Source organism: Aptenodytes patagonicus, chromosome 2 (assembly GCF_965638725.1).
Source record: "Aptenodytes patagonicus chromosome 2, bAptPat1.pri.cur, whole genome shotgun sequence".
NCBI lineage: Eukaryota > Metazoa > Chordata > Aves > Sphenisciformes > Spheniscidae > Aptenodytes > Aptenodytes patagonicus.
Genome location: NC_134950.1, coordinates 133,573,388 through 133,587,437, shown reverse-complemented (window position 1 = coordinate 133,587,437; position 14,050 = coordinate 133,573,388).

The window sequence follows — 14,050 nt, the reverse complement described above, 5'->3', positions numbered from 1 at the left end:
TTTTATTCTTTATCTAAATTTAATCTATCTTTTAATCCTTTGGCCACCAGTGTGAGCACTGTGCAGTCTTCTGAATGTAAAATGTAAAATTCCCTCCCTTCACGTAGGTCTGCAGAATTGTGATGTGTCGTCCAGCTATATTCACATCTCAAGCTGTCAAAATACTGATTGGAGATACTGACCCCCCCATCCCCTGCTGGGAAAAAAATGTTGCAACTAAATGGCTGTGCTATAAATAGTTAAAGCTGATGATATTTTTGCAAGACGACTCTTGCTGGCTGTCGGTGAGCTACCTTAGAACAACATTTCAGACAATGCATGTTTCCTGCTCCAGTGCTGGCAGGGGGGACGCCAGGGGCCTCAGAGTCCCACCAAAAGAGGATTGCCACCAGGTGGCACACCTTGGAGTGTGCAGGAAAATGCCTTTGTTGCCATCACTGGAGGGAGAGAATTTATCACCTGATGTAGTTCAGCAGCTATTCTGGAGAAGGTTGCCTATATTGGTGTCAGAAATTTGCTGCTATTGTTTGCTCAGGTGTTCCACAAAGCTAAAGGTTTAATCAACAAGCTGCCATGAGATTTAATTTCTTTTAAAGGAAGCTTATTTTTAAAAGGCATGACTTTTTATGGAGGGTATTAACTTAAAAAAATATATCTAGAAGTAACACCAAAGTATAAAGAGTACAAGTGCCCAAGCCCAGAACAATCACTGACAACCTAGGTCAATTTGTGTTGTCCTTCCCGTCCTCCCATTTCAATGCCATATAAATCCAGAGCTGGGTCTTACGTGGGACAAGGCACCCAAATTATATGGGCATTCATATGTGTGTTATACGGCTTTCTTGGCAGTGAAGCTGTTTCTGTCTTGAGTGTTGAGGGAAGGAAAAGAGTTTCTCCTGCTGTTGAGTTCATGCACTTCCTACATCCCATACACCACAGTCAGAGATATTAGTGCAGTCTGAATTTTACAGATATAGAAAGTAAGGGTAGACTTGCAAGACAGTGGATCAGGACTCAAAATATCCTTGTTCAGATCTTAGCTTTACAGCAGTCTTTTTATTTCCTACACTGGGCAAGTCACTGAGAATAGGTATACTTCTATCTGGAGGTGTAATTGCAGCTTGGATTTACTTATGTGGGCTAACTTTAAATTAGCTCAATCAGTCATAACTGTTGAGAATGGCAGCATGAACTTCAGTGCACTGCCATAATCCCTTTGGGTCTGTGAATAGACATTCAGTAGGTAACGTTTGTGATTTAACTGTTGTGCACCACAATATTTAAGTATTGTGTGCCACAACACAAGCAGGCTACTTTAAAGTTTTGACCTGGTGTAGGTTGTAATGGGAATAGTATTTTAGGACTACAATGGATTCCATCAGTTAGTGCTGCAGTTCCCAACTGTTTAAGGGAAACATAAATATTATTCTTGCCCAAGCTTTTGTCTGTCTTGTCTACTTAAATGGTGACCTCTTTGGGGCAGGAAATGTCTTTTATTTTATGTTTATACAGCAAATAAGGCTTGGATCTTCATTGTGATTTGCAACATTTACTGAAGTTATGGAGCCACCTCTTGTCTACATTTGATAGTATGTATTTCATGAGTCTTGCATGAAGCTTTCGATGGGACATGTTGCTGAACACCCTTCTGCATGGAGGGGATCTGGCCAAACTGAAACCATCCACAGGTTTCTCAGGTTACTTGTGTGCTCTTGCTCGTTCTCTTCTCTTTTGTATAGCTCTGAAGCAGTGCTTTGGACTGTAGGGAAAAGCATTCAGATATCCATTTAACATGGCAAAGAATATTGCTCTGTTTATATTTGGTTTTCCAGGAAAAATTAATAGTTTGCATATCCTTGAAACCACACTCAGTGGATAATGACCACTGTCTTCTCTTCCCAACCTCTTGAAACATAGCCCTGGTTTTATCATAACCATTAAGTGATATCTGCATCTAATCAGACAGGACCTACACAGTTAACTGTCTGCTTTCTATTTTAATTAAAAGAAAAAAGTTTATAGTCTGAACCAAAAATGCATGCTGTTCTGAATAGGTCCTAGTTATTTACCAGTTCAGATATTCTTTGTACATATTAGTGTTGTTAACTCTGGTAGCAAAGAAAAATAAAGTAAAAAGTTTCCATTTCCACTATTTATGAGAAGAGGGATTCAAAAGTATTAGTGTCATAAATCACCTGAGACAAGTGAAATGTGTTATTCAGTACATTATAATGTTGTAACTTTGCCACTGGAAACAGTTGCCTAGCTAGGCACAGAAATCTGGGTGGGCCACAGGTTATGGTAGATGGGCAATGACAAAAGGTCTGACTTTGCAGCAGATCATTTGTATTGCAAATTATTTAGAGCAGACTCAGATTTGGACAGGCTTGGGTCAAATTGAGTGAGCTGGTGTCCACTCATGGCTGCACCTTTTGTTAGAAGGACTGGTGAACACAGATGTTTAAAAAAATGTTTCAGATGAAGCTACTATCCAAAGCAGTGGCAAATTTGCCAGGTACAACACATTTCAGCTTCATTAAAAAGCTCAAGCCCATGCATAGATTTAGGATGTGTGCAAGGACGTGGATATCTAAATTCAGCACAGCTGTTGGTATCAGTGTCAGCCTACGCTTGCTCACTGTAGTTGCTCTGTGCATGTAATATGCTGGACATTCATTTTGCACAGAGATGGTGTTTGGTACTCACAGGGATTTCCTTTTCCCAAGGATTTGTAAGGGATCTATGAACCAGTGCTTGGACTGCAGAGTAGTCCAAGCCAATGTCTTGCAGGAAAGAGAAAACAACATATTTTTTATTTCTGAGGGTTTTAGAAGAGCAAGATAAAGCTCAGGACTGGCCATCTCTAGAGTTGTATGAATTTTCTTTGTTTGCTTTGTGCTATTACTTTCAGCTATTATTAGTTCTGTAACTTGATTTGCACTGACAGATTCAGTAACACCACCCTTGTATTAATCCTTGGACATAGTATTTTAATGAAATTCTAGAATGGGAGGCCTTACTCAATGGCTGGTTCTCTTGATTGCATCTACTGTTGTTTGTTTGTTTAAGGGACTCTAGAAATGAGAAAATTACACTGTAATATGTTAATGCTGCTGGAAAGGGGCATGAAGATTGCTCACTAGGAATATGTGTTGCAACTTTCTTCAGATGATAAAGTCTGAGCTTGCTGTGTTCCCTCTACTTTCTCAGCTACTTAATAGGATGTCCTTATTACTCTTGACAGCTTATTAAATTTGTTATGCTATTTCAAAAAAGGCACAATGAATGCATCTTAAGAACATCCATCATTTTGAATATTTTTTTTCCTGTACTTAAAACATCTAAATTAAACATTTTGTTACACAAGGCTATAGAATTGTTACAAAATTATGACTTTGGGCTAAGTACTTGACTCTCCTCAAAATATGGAACAAATGATTTGCAAAATCTGTTTTCCTGTGTTGTCCTTTGTGTAAAGCAAAGTAGCAAATTCTTTTTTTCTTTGTTTGTGCTTGCATTTACAAGTCTGAAGCCAGCAGTACATTTTTTTTGTCGTTCCTTTTCTCCTTTGTTTATTCCTGGAACTCAACCTGAATTATTTACTGAATAAAAAAATCTTAAAGTAGAAGGAAATATTTCACATCCAGGTTTTGCCAAAACATGAAAAACTTCAGACAAATTTTAAAGAAAATGTTATCCCAGAAAGAGTATTACTTAACTTATTTATTTATTAAATGTATCTGTGCCATATCGGTCTTAAACACAGTACTGCTGTAAAGTTGCTATTAAAACTGACAGGCACTGTTAACTTTAGATGAAGCTTATCTGCAAAGCAGAAACAGAACTTGTAGGAATTTCATGGTCTTCTCCACTGATGATGACCCAAATTAACCTGTTTTACTCTCCACTGAGAAGACTGAGCATTCATGATGTCAGGTCCTGTGTCTCCGGAAGCAGTAACCTTCTGCTGAAAGGCAGTAATTAACAGGTAAATGGAGTAACTTCGTACATTGTTCCAAGTCACATCACAGGTCTCCTAGTCTGCCTTGCATGTTGCTGACCGCAGCTTGCTGGGGAAAATGGTGTTGCCAACATGTAAACTAAGAAATCGTCTGACTATTACATTATAGAGCCTTTTCTAAAAAAAAAGTGGGCTTTTTGTTTGTTTGTTTTTAAATAAGGCTCCTGGTAATGATGCAACCCTTCATATTATCTTCTTGTATGTCATGACGTATGCCCGTGAGTGTATTGAATAAACAAAGCCAGAGTTGCACAAAAATTGAAAAAAAAGGAAAAATACTCTTGTAGATTAAAGTAGTGCTTTAATTTGTACATTACTACTGGGTGTTTATTGCAGTTTATTGAAACAAGTTCACACAGGAAGAGTTAACACTTGCAATGCAAGCAAACGCCACTGCCCTGTAAAAATTATGTGTAAAAATTACTTCACCTGTGCAGCTTACCCTGAAACACAAAGAAGTAGGATTGAATGCTTGTTACTAACCTCTACCCTATTGTGCACATACCTTGCTATTTATTTTCCAATTTCTCAAATGCATGACCAAGGTAACCTGTTATCAAGACCCAGTTGAGTTTGAGTGATTGTCCTCATGTGTACTACAAGTCCACAGCATGCCACAGCCACATCCGAGGTAACAGGCCTGTTGAGAACTAAGCTAAGTTGCATTATGCTACATTGGCTCTAGTCTAGGAGTGAGCATGAATTACTTTTTTTTTGTTTCATGTGTATTTAGGAAGATAAACACTGCACTTTTAAACTATGTATGCATAACTATATATCAACATTAATCTATCTTCAAAGTATAAATTTTATAGTTCACATACAGAAAGGTGGCATCAGTGTTGCCTACTGATTCTGTAATATTTTTTTTTCTATGACTAATTGTGCAAGCTTAATGTTTGTTTTTTTTTTTAATAAAGAAAACAGGCTTCTAATACCTGACCAGAACTGGTCAGCCATCTGCTGGAAAGAGGATACAGCAAAAATCCAAACCTCCATTTCTGTTTCTTGCCTTAACCCATCCTGTGCCTTTCACAGAAAGTAATCCTGGGACAGCCCTTGAAAGGTGCCCGTGTCCCATGCAGAGACAGTATTGCTTCTCTGCATAGCTGGTCTGCTAAGGCATCTAACTAAGCAACTTTCCAAAAATGCTCTGTACTTTGGCCATGGAGCTTAGCCAAAGCCTGCATCCTTTTTAGTCATTAACTACGTAATCTTTGATATATGTCTGAAGTATTTACAGTTTTTGCATGACCAAATGTTTTCAGGCTGAACAAAACCCACACTCCTCTGTAGTGTCTATGGATTGTCCAGGTCTAACATTTCAAAGGTTTGCAAGATCCTCTCCTTATGTCTGGGAGGATATAAATAGCATTCAGTTTAATTAACATCAGCAAAGGCATGTTGCAAATAGATTTGCTCTGTTACTGGCTTTCTCCATTTCTTAATTTCAAGATGTTAAGCTTTGCAAAATAAATTTATCCATTTTTTTCAGGAGGAGGGGAGAAACTTCTTCCTGTTTCTCACTAGAGAGGAATTGTTTCAATTCAAATGTTCATTTTATTGGTGAGAAAGTAGTGAGGAAGTGAAGTTATTGCATGATGGACTAAGAATATAAGGCAGGCGAGATTATGTGAGGGGGTAAATTAGTAGCTGGTATAATACAATTACCACATTTCCCTGCAAACTTCCCTCTTTGTTTCCTTTTGTAACACCATTTAGTAGAGAAAAGGGAAAAAAAAAATCACAATTCTTGAGCCCGTTGACATATCTGAAGATCTTGCACTACAACAGTGAGAGCATAGCTCAAGACAGAGGGCTGGGCAATCTTGAGTCTGGCTACAGTAGATGCCAGGCCAAATCTCATCATAATTAAAACCATTTTGGAAGCTGTTTCCAATTATGACAGCTGCCATCGGACCACATTCCTCTCCCTACCCACACCCCCTCCTGGTCACGGAGGAGCGGGGTTGTCACTGGAGCAGCTCCACGCACACCCACAAAACACTTCTGCTGCGGCCATCTTCACACAGCACGGGAGGAAGCTTTCTCCGGCGGGTGAAGAACGGAGCCCGTAGTTGTAATCGGGACTTGCAACCAAAAGGTTACTTAGGAGGCAAGTGCTCCGGTTTCCCAAAAGCAGGCTTAAAAGGCTGTAGGGTATATTTTCAAAGCACTGTGCAGGATTTCAGCCATATGACTCATTAATGTCAATGGGAATCATGTTGTTAAAACTTTGTGCAGTGCTTTGAAAATGTATCCCTATATGTCAATTTTCTTTTCTAGGCAAACTTATCAAAAACAGACCTTGTGGGCCATTTTTTTTAAAAGAAGGTTTTCAGTATTATATGCTAATAAATCAACGGTTTAGCAGGCTTGATCTGCTCTCATTCCTTCCTCCTCCCTCTCCACTTTCCATTTTATCATTGACTTTGATTTTATGCAGAGTTATAGTAACATATAGTTTTTGCAGACGTCGCCTGGAGGAAGACAACTGCAAAATCTCAGAGACTGGATTGCAAATGGTGTGAAAAGCAACAATTGTGATATAGAGGGATAATAATATTTGTTGCATCGTTTCAGCTATAAAGCAGAATCAGTAAGGGAAAAATCATATTTAGATTTTTTAAATTACTATTTTCATTAGCAAATTGCAACAAATCAACCCTTACTTATTAAAAAAAAATATTTAGTTTGAAGGATTTGCAATTACCTTTTCAGGATAACTCTGGGATCTGCTAATAATGAAATATCAGATGACAGGAGTATGTGCTTAGCAAAAAACCAAACTAATATAGTGAGATCTCTGGTTTCCCAGGAAGAATTATACTTCCTTTGATTCCATTGAATACAGAGAGAATTACCCTGAAACGCTTGTAAGCTCTGAACTACAACAGAGGGATGAATTGTGTATTCCTATCAGCTGCATTTTGTATTTGTTCGGAACACGTTGGTACACTTTTGGTCCTTCCTCCAGAAGTCAGAGACATCTCCAATGTATAGTTTATTACTTGTGCAGCAAAAAGGTGCATCATTTCTATAAGCTCTAACGCTTTTCACCTTTAGATCACCAGTTCATGTCTGTTCTGGGAACCATATCTTAATTTGAATTAATCTCTGGAATAAAATGATTGCTGTCTGTATGGATAGCATATCATATGCTTCTGTAGTTCCATTTCTCAGCCAGCAGCTGTTCCATTCAGTAATTGCTCTTTTACAAGTCTCAGCAAAGACAGAAGACTAGAATTACACCCTCTTTTTCTCTTGAACGTCACTGTTGTGGAACAGTTTTGGGATAGTGTTGTTAAGAAAGCTTGTATGCTGCTGCTTTGTGACTGTATGTGGTGACTGGTAGTCAATCAGAGCAGGAATGTCTCTTAGATAATCCGAGTTGAAAAGAAAACAGATCTGTCTTCGTGATTGCTAAATAAAAGAGTAAGAAACTGCCAGAATTCTCCAGCTAACGAGACAAAGGTAGATGGAAGTACTCCTAGAGAGGATAAACAAAGTGCACCCATCTGCTTACCTGCTTATTTTTATCTTCATTCTTCCCTTCCAGAAAGAGATCACATTTTTGCCCAGTCTGCTATGTTCCTTAGCTTTCTGACAATATTGGGTGTTAGCTTACGTTATGTCCTAACTTAAAAGAGTAGGATCATTTTATTTAATGATAATTCTGTGTAATGAGGTCCTCCTATGTTCCAAGAGCCCACTATTTATATAGCTTAAAACATGCTCCCTCTTATGACTTCACAGAAGATGGCATAGTGCCACTGAAAATTGAGTATCTGGATCATAACACCAAATGTAAGGATGCCACAAGGGTTACTTTGAGAAAGACAAGTTCCAGCACATTTTCCAGTAGTCACATTTCCTCCTTTTTTATTTATAACACTTTTTTTTTCCCCTGGCATGCAAAAGCTTTTTAATATGCTTCCCCTGAAGTGTTTGGGAAAGTCTACCTTCTGGACTATCTTGCAGTGTCATACTGGTTTTGGGGAAGACAGTTGTTAGGGAATGAGTCAGAGAATATAAGGTGGACAGTGAAAAATTTGGAACTCTGTTCTGTACCCGATAGTCAGTAGTCATCCAAAGTATAATGCTTAGGAAAAACCTGAGATAGAAAAGTTAGCTTGATTTATTGTTTTGTCTGATGTAAAGTATGGCCAGCAGCAGTTATTTCAATGTAAACAGTAAAAATGAGAGAGAAAGTGAGAGTAGATGCCTGGAGATTCAGCATGAGCAACACTATGAAAACTTGAAACTCAGCTCAAGCTCAACAAAGAAGGGTTCTTATGCCTTTTTCCTGTCATTGTCTTGTTATTGGTAGGGTAATAATTTCTCTGTTTCCATAATAATTCTCTGTAAAGCTCAAAGCACTCTAGAAACATGGTTGTGCTCTATAAGCTCTTTATGCAGGTGGAAAAACTGGCACACGGAGGGTTCTGTCTTCTGACATGCTGCCCCGAAATCCCACCTTTTCCTGGTGCCGTCGTTAGCGTTGTGGTTCTTGCCCTTCCTCTACTCACAAGGCGTCCATTTTGTTCTCTGCAGAACACCGAAAGCTCCTACAGAGAGATTTTAAGTCTTTTGTGTTTGGATACCATGGTGATAAATGTAATATAAAACTTAAGTGAGAGAAAGAGTGCTAAGTTTCTACAAGTTAGGGTTTGGGTTTTTTTTAAGGTACCAACAAAAGAAATTGTAATAGATTTCTATGCACAAGGGTGGTAAAGTCACTTTTCTAGACTAAGTTGGTGTACTGTGAATCTCATTACAATCATTACCCTTATGATTAAGTAATGGTACTAAAATGCTTTCCACATTGAGAATGGGGGAATTCTATTTCTATGATGGTAATGCTAGTTAAGTTCAACTATATGCTTTTGGTGGGAACACAAAGGGGAAGCTCTAGAAATGATAATGAGATGTATATTTTGTAACTGTAGAAGTCATTTTAAAACATGAGCCCTGTTGTCCAGTAGATTTTCATTCTTTCACCAGGTCGACATGCTGCCTCATTGCCTCTTTTTCCAAAGATGTGTCAGTTTAGCCTCTAACGCTCAAGGTAAAGCAAAATCTGTGAATCCATAGTGAAATCCTAGGCAAGCCATATTCTGTTTAAATAAGTCTAGTTCGTAAAATCAACAAAATACGTAGTTTCCTTAGTCTTTCCAGGGATTAATGGCTCGCTGCTTCTCATATACTCTTCCTCTGACATAACACAGAAGTATGTAACTTCTGTTGTATTTATTATTTATGTAACTTCAGATTATATTTTGCGTTTGCCCTCCACTTTTCTATCTGTTGGAGGAAGCAAAACATCTTTTGTGTTTATCCTCTGAATTTAAAGACTTCTTTCCTACTAACCTCTGAAAGCACGCTGACAACTCATTCTCTGATGATTATACTGTTTTCCCTTGGATGTGCGTATGTTACAACCAAATTACTCCAAATAATATACGACTGAGCTGATACAGAAATTGAATAAAAGGGTTGAGGACCACCACAGCCAGTAACACAAGTACTTACTATATCACACCTGTACAAGTCATTAACCTGCCCCAGGCTCCTCCTTTTGGAGTGTAGTTGGAGGGTGGACACTGGGCCTGTGATCACCAGGTTGACAGAAGGAGATCTGTGCACTGGATGCATTGCGTGGATTGCTTTGGAGGTCTCAAGATTATTCTCGAACAAGTGATTTGCTCACATAAGTGCAGCAGTTTGAACTGGAGATGCCAGCTAGGCTACCAGTTTGATCAAAAGCATGACTGAACCAGGTACCAGAGCAGCAGGTGGAAAGACTGACACAAAACTTTTTAGTGATAATCCATGAATTCTGTATTCTAACCTGTTACGGGAAGAATTATAATAGGTGCTGAGTTAAGTCAACTTGTTTATAGAGAAAATAACCAAAAGGAAAAAATAGCTCAAGATCAGTCACCCCTTTGGCAAATTCAGTTTAACCTCAATTAATGGAAAACCTGGAAAAGCATGAAGTGCTCCCACACCTTGAAGCTTTGCACCCCACAGACCCATGGGTCTGCCAAGGCCTGGCACTTTGCCCGGGCTAATAAACTCTCTGACAAGTGGGAGCATTGGGGATCTGTGTGCCGAGATACCCTTGTGGCTCATGTCTGGCAGAGCTTAATGATTCAGGTTCAGCATCGTGTGAGAGCAGCTGCACTGCTGCTGGACCCGGTCCCAGAGCTGGCTGAAAGTTTCTCAACAGCGTAATGACTCAGTCTTGCAGTGGTGGCTGAGAAATTTTGGAGCAGGTAAAGGAGAGTGGGGGAGGGAAGGAGGACTGGGAACAGTTATTAGGGTTTTTGTAGCGCTGTTCATGGAGGGGCTACAAAATTTTGCATTATGATTTTGCTGAGGGAACGGACTGGGTGGCGTTAGTAATGTTTTGGGTGGAGGAGTTCATTAGAGAGCTGACAGATTTGGGGGTTTACAAGAAGCTTTCTCTTTCCATCTCTACTTCTGGGACCCACTTTCAGTTTTGTTTCACGAACGTGGAGCCTCCTCCTCTTTAGTCCATCTTCTGCAAGGATCATGGACTGTCTCTTCTCTCCTCTAATGCAGTCACCTGCTCCGAGCCCACCCTACACAGGCAACCACTTCTCCTCTGGGGTGGGAAGAAGGCCAGGAAAGACACTAAGGGGAAGCAAATCTTGTTTTTCAAGCCATCGCTGAGGAAAAGCCCTGGGAGCCCTGCCGGGCCACAGTCCTTGCTGATCCTGACTCTGACCCGTGGGTAGACATCCTGGTCCAGCCTCAGCCCATCCCTGTCGCCAGGGAGGTGCCCCATGCCCGGGGTTGGGGCTGCCCCCACTGGCCCCCAGCTGCCCTGCTCCTGGCTGGAGCGGTAGGACGGGAGTAACCAAGCTGCAGTAACTTACCGCTCAGGCTGCTTCTTCTTATAAGAACCTCCATAACTGCAAGGTAACTCAAGATTGTATGCCTTGCATTGATTAAAAATGTTTTTTAAATGCCAACAAATCCATTTTAAAGCATTTTCCTAAATCAAGATGGAAAATTTATGGAGTCATCTTAGATTCAGGATTATCTCAGGTTTCGGTAGCTACAATATTTATCATATATCTAAACACTCATGAAATCAGCCATTGTTGCCTTACATTTTTTCTTGTGTCATATGTTATTTTTCTTTTAGTTTCCACAGCACTTTATGTCTTTTTTCCATATTTTGCTTTCAATGCAAGACTTCTTTCCCTCACGTAATCTTTATTTATTTCTGTTCACCTAGTTTTCATTGAGTGTGTGTATGTGTGTTCATTCTTCTGCAAATATTTTTAATTTGTATTTTGGAACAGTTTTCTCTGGTTATATCTTTTTTTTCTCTCTCTCTCTAATAAGTTAGGAAAAGAAATAAGGGTGGGGAACAACTCCTGTATCAAAAATGGTTTCAGTACTTGGTGAAAAAGTTGCAAAGTAATTAGCATTGTTGCGAAATTTTGTTAAGCAAAGTTCAGAGTCCTTGTAGCTGTAGAGCATGGTGAAAGAAACTCAGCCCTTTGGGAAAGGTGAGCACAAGGTCAATGGGCCATGGAAATCCCTCTCTGACTTCAAAAAATGGAGTTTAAGATGAAATGTCACTTCATCTGTAGATATTATATTAGTTTCTCTTTCTTATGTTCTTTGCTTATGTTGCTGTCTCCTTCGTTTCTTCTCGCTTTCTTCCATTTCTTATTTCTTGTGCTGTTAGCTCTTTTGTTCCACCTGCTGTCTTTCTCCACCTTGCTCTCCTGGCTGATCAGCGCTAGAGATAAAGGCTGACATGATGCTTGCTACAAGCACAAAGGAGCATGGCTTTTGTTATTAGTCACTAAGGTACAAATAGATTCTGGTTCTCATGAAGACAGTTTTCACACATCCAACTCACTGGGGGACAATGCTGCAAGTATTTGAAATAATGAAGGTTTTGGTCCAGTTGCTGTGTGAATTGAGCTGCATAATTACATTTATTTTATTTTCTAGTCCAGTTTTTCTCTGTGTGTGCTAATTCTACCAATCTGTTTTTGTTTCAGGTGCTTCCAAGTACTGTTTTCACTAATGGTGTTATTACATTTAAGTTCTTTCCCCATATTTCATGAAAACTACCAGCCAAAAGATCAAAAGCTTTTCTGTGCAAAACAGATTGTTTAAACAGCTGAAATACTTCTTACATGTGTCTGCGTCTACTGTAGATTTCTATGAAGTACTAAGTATCACACATTTAGGCATCTGCCATCTTCGAAGTGATTTCTGAGTAATGGATGTGAACAAGTCAGCTCTTCAGATGGCAACTTTCCATAACTGTATTCAATTTTGGGAGTGCTGTTATTTGATATTGCTTCTTTTTCTGGTAAATTTTATTTCCAAATTTCATTTTCATTATGTTTCTTTTTATACCATTTCCATTATCTATCCCAAGAGAGAAACCAAGACAAGTACTTTTGAAACAATAATAATAACACAGAAACTACATTTGTGTTCTTTTAAAGTTGGGATTTATATCCTCTCTCACAAATCATGGAAATTCATAACAATAGGCTCATCTGAGTTCAAGACAAATGGAAAAACATTCCATTGACTTCAGAAAGTTTTGAATCGGGACTTGTACTGTGTTCTTTGGAGTATCAATGAAGCATTTGTGCTTTAAAATATTTCTATAAATTTTTTGTCTTGCATTTGTCTTTCCATTTCCTTTCTGAATTTTTGGCTCCAGAAGGTTCTGCAGATGAGTTGTGCATGGAGAAAGTCCACTTCAGCAGTTTTATATTTACTATCTTTTTTTTTTCACTGATTGCCTACTTAGTTATGTATAATGTAAATTAATGTCTATATTCTTTTTTTTTCTAGATAACTGGTATTTTCTTATGATGGCTTGTAGTTAGTTTTCTCTCTGAAGCAGACAACTCCAACATTTTCAAGCTCTCTTTCTATGAGATCTTTCTTCATGTCCTTTTTCGCTTCCAGTTCTTCCATCTAATTTTGCAGTACCTTTATTGAGATAGCGTTCATAGTACCAACTGTATTTGCAGAGGAGCATGAACTCCTGATATAAATAATGACATCATTCATATGGCAACATTTCTCACCCCCCTTTTTTTGTGCCCTCTTACCTTTTGTTTGCTTTTTTTGACCTTATTGGGGCATTGAAGTGACTTGGCTGTCCAGGGCAATGTCTGGGTCCCTCTCTTTAAATAAAACTGTCAATTTAGAACCCAGTAGTCTTTAGGGAATTATTTTTAAATCCGTCTACCCACGGATGGTGGCCTCTCTTCCAAAATTCCTTGATTGTTCTTTTATTTACTGCATAAGAGGCTTCATAATAGTTTTAATGTTTCTCACAACAACTAGTCAATAAGCCTCCTGAGCTGCTGGGAAGAACTTACTCCAGAGAGAGGAAGAATGTTTTATTCTCTGTAGGTTAAGAAGTTTTCTAACAGCATTATGTATGAGAGTGGCACTTGCCTCTAATTCAGTATACTGTTCTCTCAGACGTTAAAATAAAGGCTGGTTTAGGTCAGCAATAGCTCATTTGCAAAGTAAAACATTGAGGTTATTGCTTTCCTGTGTAGTTGTTAATTACAAAATTATGATTTTTTTTTTTTTAAAGTTTGCTTGCAGTGGGGGGAGGGGAAGAAGAAAAGACCTGGGTTTGCAGCTCTTCATGTGAATGCACATATCTCTAATTAAAATAGAACAGATAAAGTCTTTTTTAATTTTTTTTCCCAGAATATGGGGGAAACAAATTCTGTCCAGCTGAAAGCACAGTAAATAAATTGCATTCCTGGAGGGAATTTCTATTCCCAATGCTTAATATTGGAGTGACACACAAATTCCCTCTCCTAAGGCAGGAATTTTGTCATTAACATTTTTTTGGGGGGAGGAGAACAAGCTCCTTTGTCATGTATGTATTTGCTTACTCAGTTCCTCTAAGGATTAACAACCCTTCTCAGTGCTAATGGCAAGACTTTTCTTGATACCAGTGGTGTTTGGCGATGCCCTTCGAATTCAAGG